Source organism: Pteropus vampyrus, unplaced genomic scaffold, assembly GCF_000151845.1.
Source record: "Pteropus vampyrus isolate Shadow unplaced genomic scaffold, Pvam_2.0 Scaffold68, whole genome shotgun sequence".
NCBI lineage: Eukaryota > Metazoa > Chordata > Mammalia > Chiroptera > Pteropodidae > Pteropus > Pteropus vampyrus.
Genome location: NW_011888849.1, coordinates 4074966 through 4086848, shown reverse-complemented (window position 1 = coordinate 4086848; position 11883 = coordinate 4074966).

Sequence of the window (11883 nt, the reverse complement as noted above, 5' to 3'; positions counted from 1 at the left end):
GTCACAGGAGTTTAGAGTATAGCATGGGGTATATAGTCAATATTATTGTAATGGTCGTGTATAGTGCCAGAAGGGTGCTAGAGTAGTTAGTGGGATCACTTCATGCATTGTATAAATGTCTAACTTTTTAAAATTTAAAATAAACAGCAAATAAAGTAATAAAGTGAAATAACTTTAAAAAATAAAATGAATATGTTTTTGACCTAAGAAGAAAATTTTAGAAAAAAAAAGACACTGTGGTATGGATGTCAGGAATAAAAAATAGATTGATGAAACAGAATAAAAAGTCCTGGTATAGACTCACACAAATATACTCTCAATCGACAATAGACAAACCAGGAAATGGAGAAATGGGGAAAGAATAGTCTTTTCAACAACGATGCCAGAAACATGGAATACTGGCATGGAAAACAATGAACTTCAACTTTAACTTCATGTCATACACAATAATTAACTCAAGTTTCTATCAGTACAAATCTTCTAGAATAAAAATAGTGGAAAATCTTAGCAAATTTGTGTTAAATTTTCTTTGATTGGACCCAATCACCATGAACCATAAAAGAAAACACTGATAAAATAAACTTCACCAAAATGTAGACTTTCTGCTTTATAAAAGACTGTTGAGAAAATAAAAAAGGCAAGTCATAGAAAAAAAAATATTTATAATAAAATATACAAATATACAAAGAACTTTCACAACTCAATGATAAGACCAAACATTTTTTAAATATACAAAAAATTTGACTAGACACATCATAAAAGAAAACATATGAAAGACCACGAAACACAAAAAGATTCTCAGCATAGTTAGTCTTGGGGAAATTTTATTTTGAAACCACAGTGAGATGCAACCAAAAGAATGATAACTCCAAGTGTCAGCGAGGATATGGAGCAACGGAGCTCTCATACGTTGCAGATGGATATGCAAAATGTACAACTGCTTTGGAAACCAGATTAGACATTTCTTATAAAAATAAACATACACTTACCTTCAACAGCTCCACATTTTTGATATCATAGTGTTATCACAGTTCTTAAGAATATTTTTTAAAAAGTTCATGGGATATTAATATAACTACTGATTAGAATTATAGTGATAAAATTTAGAAAAATTTACACTAACAATATGACTCAGCAATTTAGCTCCTAGCAATTATCAAGATAACTGAAAACATTTGTCCACACCAGGAACTGTATATCAATGTTCATCGCAGCTTTATTCACAATAGCCCCAAACTGGAAATAACTCAAATACTTATCAATTGATTAAGGAGTGAAAGTAGTTGTATATTTCCATACTATGGAATTCTTTTCATCAATAAAAAAGAACTAATTATTGATATACACGACACAGGATCTTAACAATATTATACTATGTGAAAGAAGGTAGGCGGAAAACAATCTGTAATGAATTTTTCCATTTGTATAAAACTCTAGGTTTAGGAAACACAACTTTAATCAATTGTGGTAAGAAGCAAATTGATGGTTTCCTGGGACCATGGTGGGTGTTATGGTCTGGATGTTTGTGTCCTTTCTCCTAAATTCACATGTTGAAATCTTAAATCCCATTATGATGGTATTAAGAGGTAGGGCCTTTGAGAGATAATTAGGTCCTGACAGTAGAGCCCTCATGAATAATTAGTGCCCTTATAAGAGAGCTTGTTTTTGCTGTCTGCTCTCCACCATGTGAGGATACAATGTGAAAACAGCCATTTATAATCCAAGAAGCAGGCCTTCACCAGACACTGGATCTGCCAGCATCTTGGCCTTGGATTTCCTTGCCTCCCAAAGTGTGAGATATAAATTTTTGTCATTTAAGCCACCTCATCTATAGTAAATTGTTGTACTTACCAATAAAGCAATACAAACAGACTAAGAAAGTCAGTGAGTATTGACTGCAAATGTGATCGGGAAACTGTGGAGTGATGACTATATTCTATTATGTCTGTGGTGGTGGTTACTTGACTCATACATTTGTAAAGAGTCATTAAATTTTATACTTAAAATTGGTGAATTTAATCGTAGGTAAATTGTACCTTAATAGATGAATGGAACAGAATAAAAAGTTGAGAATCAGACCCATTCATGTATGGTTAATTGCTGTTCAGCAAAAGTAAATTTAATTTTAAAATAAACAATATAATAAAGATAAACTAAAATATTGAACGATTATATACAAAATTAGAGTTATAAGATTTAAAAAATTCTAAGATCATTGTACTGTTTAGGTAGAGAATACAAATGCTAATTTATTGGACTTTTCTAAAGTGTACTTTTTTTAAAATTTATTTTTCAATTACAATTGACATAAAACATTATATTAGTTTTAGGTATACAACATAGTTATTAGACATTTATATACCTTGCAAAGTGTTCATCCCAGTTGAAGTATACATTTTTTTAAATGTTAAGTTTAACTGCCAAAATAGAATACCATAGAAATAAATGTATGACTTCAAACCACAAAGGGAGATAAAAGAAAATTTTTAAAAATCTATCCAAAAGAATGCAAGAAAGATTTTTAAAAAGTAATGCACAGAAAGACAGTAGAAATAAATACCAATACATCAGTAAATTACAAAATATGTAAATGGACTACATTTGCCCAGTAAAAGACAGATAATGTCAGATTGGAGTACCTACCATGTGCTAAGGGTTGTGTGTGGCAGGAGGGATAGAAATATAAGGAGCTTATGGTGAAGTGGGAAGTCAGGCAAATGGTTACTCAATCATCAGTACCATGAACAATTTCGAGGGCAGAGGTCATCATGGGGTGTTCCAGGAGCATAAGCAAGAGAGGCATGATATTCTCTGTGGAGTCATATGTCTTGGTGAAGGTCACTGCTGAGTTGAGTTACCTAAGTTAAGAAGTAGGGAACGGTTTTTCTTGATACAGCCTGAGCAAAAGCATGGAGGAAACAGCACGCTGTTCTAGGGATAAACAATTTCACGTTACAAGAGGGGGATGTAAGTTTTTATACATGATGGACTGATCGATTCTTTTACATCTGCATTTCAGAGACTCATTTTATTCTCCATCTCAGCAGTACAGCGTCCCAGAAGAGAATCATTTTGAGGGCAATGCCTAACTCAGTGGAATCAATCCATATGGGAAGTTATCAGTTATTGTTAAATAAGGATCTTCATTTTCAAATACTCCTGTTCTTCAAGTAGTTCATATAGTTACTTAGTATACATAAATTTGTAAATTCAAATTTGCAAATTGGGTGCATTTTGATGATTCATTTCTGTATCTTACCTAATTCTTCAAATTGAACTCATCCGTTTCCTCCTCCATAAATTTTTCTGAATAAACTTTTTCTCTGAGCTGTTGGTGTATTTATCTTTGGCTTAAGAAATTTTCAGTTTTCTTTCTCACTCTTTACCTACTTGTTCCCTCACACTTCTGCAATTACTTGAAAGACAGAGCCCATGTCCATTTTTTTTTTAGTTACAACACAAAACCCTCTGCCTTGCACATAATTGATGGATGCTTTGAACTAACATGATGGAATAGTTGCTGCACTTCCTGCAAATTATTCTTTCAAAGATCATTTTTAAATGATATTTTGCTTGCGTTTATTAATGATAAAATTAGATGATGCTTTTACATGAATTTTAATGATTTTGGTATCTTCCAGAATAAATAAAAAGAAAACTTTAAAAATATGTCTGTGCATATACTATTTGAAGACCTAAGAGTTGAAGTAGTAGCTTTCAAGATAGCATAAATAAAGTCCATTAGTAGACACTTCTGCAGAGATGGCCATAGTGTCACATCAATCTTGAAATTACAGGAAGTGTAGCTTGTTACTGCAGTACCAGGTGAATGTTGCCTGGAGAGTCCCTCACAGCTCAGGAATGCCACTAGCAGTGAGAAGCTGGGAAGCCAGTAGAGTCTTTCTGCATAAGCTTCCCAGGATGTCTGAGAATATCACCATCTCATCTTTCTGGTATTTCTTACTGCTCAAGATAGATTTTTTTTCCCTATTATTCCCTTTATCTTTTAGTTATGCCTCACTCTAAATAAATGATATTGCTAAATCTTGGATATTTAAGATGCTTCTCTTTTTTTTTCCGTTCAAAAAATTTTCCATTAACATGTTTCAGCAAGTAACCCCAGCATTGCCTGCTGAGTTTGTTGATTAGGAGAAAAGGAACCCAAATACATATGGAATGCTTCTTCTACATAAGGTGTTGTACTGTGCACTTTCACATCTGTAGCTCAATCAGTCCTTACAAAATCTCCATAATAATAGCATTTATATTAATAAAAGCTAACATTTACTGATCTCCACATGGACTATGTCATTTGATTTTCATATCAACCATATGAAATAGGCATACTATTCTCCCCATTTTACAGATGAGAAACACTGAGGCTTAGTGTAGTTAAGAGCTCAACTAGAAGTCATGGCATTAAGACTTAAACTTAATATTTCCAATGGCCACATTTTAACCATTAAGCACTGTCTCCTTGCAATTTAGGGAACATTATCTCCATTTTAGGAATGAGAATGTAGGTTCAAAATGTGCTCAATCACACATTTAATAAATAGCCAAACTGGGGGTTAAATCCAACTGTGTATAACCTCCAAATCTTGGTGTTGTGTCTTGCACCACACCTCACTGATACAAAGAGCAAGTTTTCAGATTGACCTATAATGAGGTCAGCTGTCTATTTCTCCATTCTGGGTCTACAGGTGGGAATATCTTTGATACAGAGGTGTGGACCATAGTGAGGTTAAATCAGAATGGATTGGGCTGAGCCAACACTTTATTGAGGCTAGAAAAGTGTGTCTGACCCAGATACTTTGAGGTGGCTCAGTGGAAGGATCTTGGTCATTCAAATGGGCCTGTGATAGCACGTGCTTTGTGCTACAAACTTGTTTTGCCTCACCATCTACTTGTTTCTTCTTGAAAGAGAGCAAAAGAGATGTTTTTTCTCTTCCTTCATTGTTTTTTTTGGGTTTCTCTTTCACTTTAATTTTTTAATCTGTGGCCTAATCAAGAGCATGGGAGTTCACATGGCACAGTAGAAAGAACTCGGGTTTTTTATTAGATAGGCCAGGAACTCAATACTATCCACACGATCTAGTCTAGACTCATTATTCATTGTGCTGTCCAATGCCAGCAGCCTCAGCATCACATGGGAGCATGTTAGAAATGCAGAATCTCAAGACTTAGCCTAGATCTATTAAATCAAAATCTGTGTTTTAACAAGGTTCCCGGTAATTTGTACACACACTGAAGTTTGAGAATCTTTGGTCTAAAGCATTATCATTAACATTCCAGGCTCCCGTTTCCTTGTCTGTAAAATGAGAATAATATGCAAGGCATTTCAGAGGATGATAATAATGCAAAGGGCCTGTCACGTAACCTGACTCACAGTAGGTATTTAATAGAAAAAATTAATTATAATTTTATAGTTGCTATTATTAAAATCCCAGTTTTCATTATCAGTATGCATTTCCTGCTCTAAGGATCTTTTTGACTAACATATAAATATGTTTGGGATTTTTTTTTCCTCATTAGGATAATAAATAAGTAAACCCCTCCCCTCATTCCATTTTGACTTTGTCATAGTCACATTTCTTTTCTCTCCTTTCCTTTATAGCAGAACATCTTGAAAGAGTTATCTGGACACACTCTCCTTGTTTCTTTCCATCCTTTGTCTCTTACACCCACTTCAAGCAGATTCTCATTCCCTATACTCTACCAAAAACAGTTTTTCTCAAGGACACCAGTGACTACTGTGCTACTAAATCCAGGGGTCATTTCTCTATCCTCATCTTGTTTACTTACTGTATCAGCAGCATTCTTTCTGTCTTGATATACTTTTCATTTTGATCCCAGGTTATGGACCACCTGGTTATATGTTTACATTTCTTCCTATTCCTTCTCAGTCTCTTTGGCTGTTACTTTCTCTTTTATACTTGTACATATTGGTGTACTGTAGGGCTCACATTTTTCCCCCTTTATAATCACTCCCTGGTGACCTCATTTAATCTACTGGTTTTAATTTAATATTATCTATTAAGTGATGACTTCTCAATTATATCTCTAGCCTGGAACTTTTCTTCTAAACAACAAACCCATGTAGACAACTGACTATTGCCATCCACAGCAATCTGCCTAGCTTGCTCCTTCAACTTCCTTCATTCCCTTACTCAAAAAGTCACTTTCTCAATGAGGCCTGTCCTAAAGTTCCAACTGCTCTCCTCCCCTAAACAATTCGCATTTCCTTTTCTTGTTTTACTTTTTCTTCTTAGTATTTATCACTATTTAATATATTATATATATATATACACACATACTTATTTATATATCTTTATTATTTCTCTCCCCCAGCTTTAATGTCAGTTCCACAAGGCAAGGGTTTTGTTTTCTTAGTTCTCTACCATATCCCCTAGAATAGTACATGGCATATACTTGCTCAACAATCACTAAATGAATATATAACCTCATGTTATAGTTGAAGGAACACAAGTTCAGGATGGACATTCCCATGGTCACAGAGCTAGTAAACTGCAAAACTGAATTGAATGCTATTTTGTCTGACAACCAAATCTCTTAGTATTTATCAATATCATACACTGCCTCTGTAGGGAAGAGTTTTATATGGTCACTTTAATTTTTCAGCTTTCATTTGAGTAAATGATATGTTTGGGAAGACTCAGTGCTATCCTCTTGAGCAATACTGCATTCTCTACCAAGACATGTTAAAACACGGTCAAACAATAAGGAAGTATCAGGATGTTATCTTGCCTGAGGCATGCTGTTTTCAAATGTTCTGTTTCAGAGAACTTGATTCAGAGAAAAAAGGAAATGTGTAAAACTTCTGCTTTATTCCTTCCTGTCACTCCCTCTTTCCTCTGCCGCCACAAACAGTTTTAGGATATTCTTCCCACAGAACGAGCATGGAAAATAGAGATTTGTCACTTTCTGTGGCTCTCCTAAAAATAGTTGGGTTTAGAATATCAAGAAACACACTTACTTCTTTTTTCTGACTTGACAGTTAAAATTAAATGCCCTTGCCTCTTTCTGCCACTGTATCCACAGGGCTAGAACTGATAAAAAGAGAGGACAGCTTGTGCAAAAGTATTATTCCTGGCTTTGCCATTTTCCAGCAGTGTGATCTAGAGTTTTCTGAGTTTCATTTTCCTTATTTCTAAAATGGAAATAATAGCACTACTTTGGAAGGTTGCTATGCGTATTAAAGATAATGAACACGAGAGTTTAGGGCAAGGCTTACACGATGTTATGGAAGTCTACTTGTTTCTGACTGTAGTAAAACGAGATCTGATTTGTAGGATTTTTTTGTTGATTATTCAATCCATCAGTAAAGCAGATGGATTGCCTTCCTTGGGGAAAAAGAAGAGAGCTTTACAGAGTCCTGGTCTGAGCCATGTTACTGTGTAAACACTTTGCACATATTAGCTCTAGTTCTCACAATGATTCTGTAAGATAAGTAGAATTAGCTTCACCTCAGAGATGAGGAAACTCAGGTTCAGAGATGCTATAGAACTGGTTCTGGCTCATATGGTCAGTAAGTAGCAGATTGAGGATTCCAACTCAAGTCTAACTCCAAAGAGCCCATTATTTGTACCAAAACAGCACCTCCATCATCCTACAGACCCCAAAAATAAACTCTACCCGAGTCAGTCTTCCTTGTGGATTATTATGGAATGCTAACTACAAACTTAACTCTGAGTATTCCCAGACATTTTTTAAATTCTATTCTTATGTGTTTCTTTTTAAGGACCACCATCACCACCACCAACAACGACGACAGAATTTATGAGAGGATATCTCAGAAGGAAAAGGATCAGTAATCACAATATTCCTAATTTTGCCTCTTCTGAATTTCCATCTTGATCTCTGCTCTAATCCTTCCAACTTTTCCCTGACCCTCAGGTGATGCGGCATAATGGGCAAGAGCATGGATTCGGCATCAGGTTTGGTTGTAAATCCAGCCTCCTGAACTAGCTGCTGGGACCTTGGGAAATTTATTTAACTGAATCTCAGTGTTTTCGTCTAGAAAATGGGAATAATAATACCTTCTTGGTAGTGAGATGACAGATGTAAAAAGCTTAACACTGTTCTTCTCACCTAGTATGCCTATAGCAAATGCTTATTTGGAAAAATAATTTATCTAAATTTGCTCTATATTTTGATCTTGATGTTACAAGAGATTTAGAAGGAAGAGTTAGCCCTCCTTTTCAGCCCAAAAGTTTATGTCCTTTTGAAAGTCTCTGAATATTTTCCCTTCCATTTACTCTTAGACTCTTCTTCTGAGAAGGAGAATGATCATCTGTTTACACTATTCAAATCTAGATGTTTAGATTTAGATGTTTGCTTCATGGAGACTTTATTCACATATTCCAACAATTTTCATGATGTTTTGGCCGATTGTTTCTAGTCCATCTATCAAAAGTAGTTGAAGCAAGTGGGGCTGGGAGAAAGGGGTGAAGGGTTAGAGAAGTACAAATTAGTAGTTGATAGATGGTCACGGAGATGGGGAGCACGGCATAGGGAATGCAGTCAGCATTAATGTAATGGCTAGGTGGAGAGCCAGAGGAGAGAAAGAGCAATCAGGGAGATCATTTCATAAACTATATATAAACTATATAAATGTTTAACTAATGTACTATATACTTTAAACTAATAATAAAATTTAAAACAGATTTTTCCATCATAGCTTCTTTAACACAATTCTAATTTTTATTTTTTATTTATTTCATTAATTATATTATAGTCATCACTGTAGTATAATTATATTAATAACAATGATTATTTGAATATCAATATATAATGATGAGTAAATGAATTTCCTTTCTCATTTATTCAGGAAAGTAACAGTCATATTTTGAACTCATATGCATTTCTAACTGGTATGAGTATATGGGAAAAATATTTAATGCATCAGTGTGTCCATAAAGCTTTATCATGGATCATGTAAATATACATATAACATACTAGCATATAAAGACATAGATTTTTCTTAAACCATTTTAAGAATATTACTATATACATTGCAATATTTGGTAAAGGACACTATTCGTCAATCTATATATATTTGGAGTTGGATAAAATTCTAAAGATTATCTAATGAATTGTCCCAATTTACAGGTGAGGCAGCTGAGACCCACAGAAATTAAACAAGTTCTACCCAATTTCTCCTCAGCTCCTGCTCTTTGCACTATTCCACAGTGTCTCTTTACAAGTGTATGTTTTTATTAAATGCAGATAAAAGATAAAATTCACATTGACTTTAATCACAGGTATATAGTGAATGACGTTCTTCTAGAACTGAGTAACTTTGGTTTCATCCTACATCATTTTAAATTTCCCCAAATATAAAAAATTGTTAAGGTTAAGATTATCACATATTGAACTTCCTTCCAGTGTTGAGAAAGTATAAAGCATTCTCTGTTTTGAGAATCCCCAGAGGTTAGTAAAGGTTATTCAGGCATACGGCAGATGAGGCTTACAACAACCTTTATTACCTTCCTTGAGCTGCATCAAGAATTTGCCATCCCATCAGCCAAGTACCGGGAAACCAGGCTCAAAAGATGAGTCTCATTGATTTAATGTCAATCTGGAAAGCATGAGTGTGAAATGGAAGCCAAATTCACTTAGTTTCCTTTCCAGAAGTATCAGCTCCACTCAGAAACCAACTGTTTTCTCTGCCAGAGAAGAAAAAGAAACTGCTCTGTCTCATTCATTTCATCACATAAAACCACTTGAATGGCTTGCTGCTTGCTAATTACAGGGCAATTTTCTCTGCATGAGGTCCTAGAACAATCCCGCAAATGTTTAGGGAAAGCTTGGGCACTTCGGGCTGAGCATTTTCATGTCAATTATCCCCACTGGTTGTCATGACTTGAAGCTGCTCTAGCAGAATGAAGGGAACAAAGTAATGACACCTGCACACAGCTGATTGGCTTTGAAGAACATTTTGATTGTACCTCTGTTTCTAGCTGTTGGTATGATGAGAGAGGTCAGTGTCCCACACCACCCCTGCTCCAGGAAAACATTCAATATCTCCCACTTTGGAGAGTTTAACATTTATATAATTAAGTTTTGCTCCCTCTAAAAATGCAATATAATTTCAACCAAGGGGAAAAAAAAAAGCAGTTGAAGCAAGAGTCTCATTAATTACTGATTGAACTATTAATCAGTATTACTGATGGAACGGTGATTGAATCATCCCCACGGAGCAATAATTTTCAAACTTTTCACTGTCATACTCCCATCATGTAGAAAATACTAGCAATTAGCAGGAATTCAATAATGATTAAATGGACAATGAATGAATGGACAAATGCACTTTTTGACATGTCATTATGAGTAAAAAATTGTGAGTAAGCATCTCTAATATATGTACATTAATATATTTAGTTAATATATTTGTATACTATTTTATTAATATATTATATACACTAGAAAACATATACCAAAACAGAAACTAAAAAGAATGAGATGAAAAAAAATAAGTAAGAATAAAAGTTCTAACATTGTTTTCTCATGTTCCAACTGTTTTCTCCTAGGATTTTCAGGGAGCAGAGGCAGGAGTAAGAGATATACCAGTAGTGACCCCAAAACATTATTTAACTTCTTGGCAATCCATGTCCAGAAACTTAAGCTTCCACAGTCTCCAATCCTTTCACTCTCTTCTCCGCTACCCCTAATAGGGAACCCAAAGGCCTTTGCAGAAGGGATATCAAGAAGGAAGAAAATTATATACCTTTAGAGAATACACATGGAATTCTATGCTATTGTTTGTTTTTTCCAAAGTGCCTAGAAAATGATCAAAAAGTATTTTACAAACATATTCTTTTCAGGTACTAAAACTTAAGGAATCACACTATAGCCTCAAATGCCTCAGCTCCTTTTCCTGATAAAAGAACAGTAATTTCCTGAAGAGATAGAAGAGCCATCTTTCTCTTTTCTCTCTGAAGCTAGGGACAAGCCAATCTTCCTCTATTCCTGCCTGATAATCTTCTACATCAGGGGCTTTCTTGCCTTAGAATTCTGAGATGATCATGTAACAGGAGAGAAAGGGCAACTTTTAGGGGGAAAAAATAGGTGCAAGAGTGGGATGAAGGACAAAGAAGTCAAGAACCACAAAGGGTTGGATTTCGAAGAAGTTTTTATTGAAGTGCAACTGAGAGGTGAAGAGAGAATCTTTATGGTAGTGATGGGTTGAGAGAGATCTTGAGAGCAAGAGAAATGGGAAACAAGAATTTTATGAAGGAATGGGAAATGAGAATTTTACCATGCGATATAAATCGGCTCCTCATAGATGATTTATAGGAGATCCTAATAAACATTTGAAATGCTTCAAATTTCTTGCATTTGGGAGACTTTTTCTTTGAATGAGACTCTATGCTAAATCATGTGATGTCCCAGCTTTTATTTACTTTATGTGAGTAATAGAGAGGCCCAGAGCATTTTTCAATCTTTCAAATAGCTTGTTGAAATGATACGTCAACCTTCAGAAAGGGTCTGAGACAGATTCAAATTTTCTGACTTTGAACTAGACTCATGGTAACTCAGTGAAACGACACCTGTACACTCATGCGAGTCAGAATGATTGATATATTTCTCTATCAGTGATAAATACTTATAAAATCAAATGTATTGAGTAATAAATGTGATTTGGTAGCCAAAAGAAAATCCACTGAATTTGAGGTATTCATAGTTAGAAAAAAATACAAAAGGGGGAGCATGATATTAGAAAAGTTGGGATATATGCAGTTCAAGCATATAACTCCATGGCCCAATGGAACGGATTAGTAAATTAAGAAACACAGAATCAGGCTGTTGGTATTCTGTTTCTGTGTTTATTACAAAAAGGATGGCTCACCTGCAACTCCA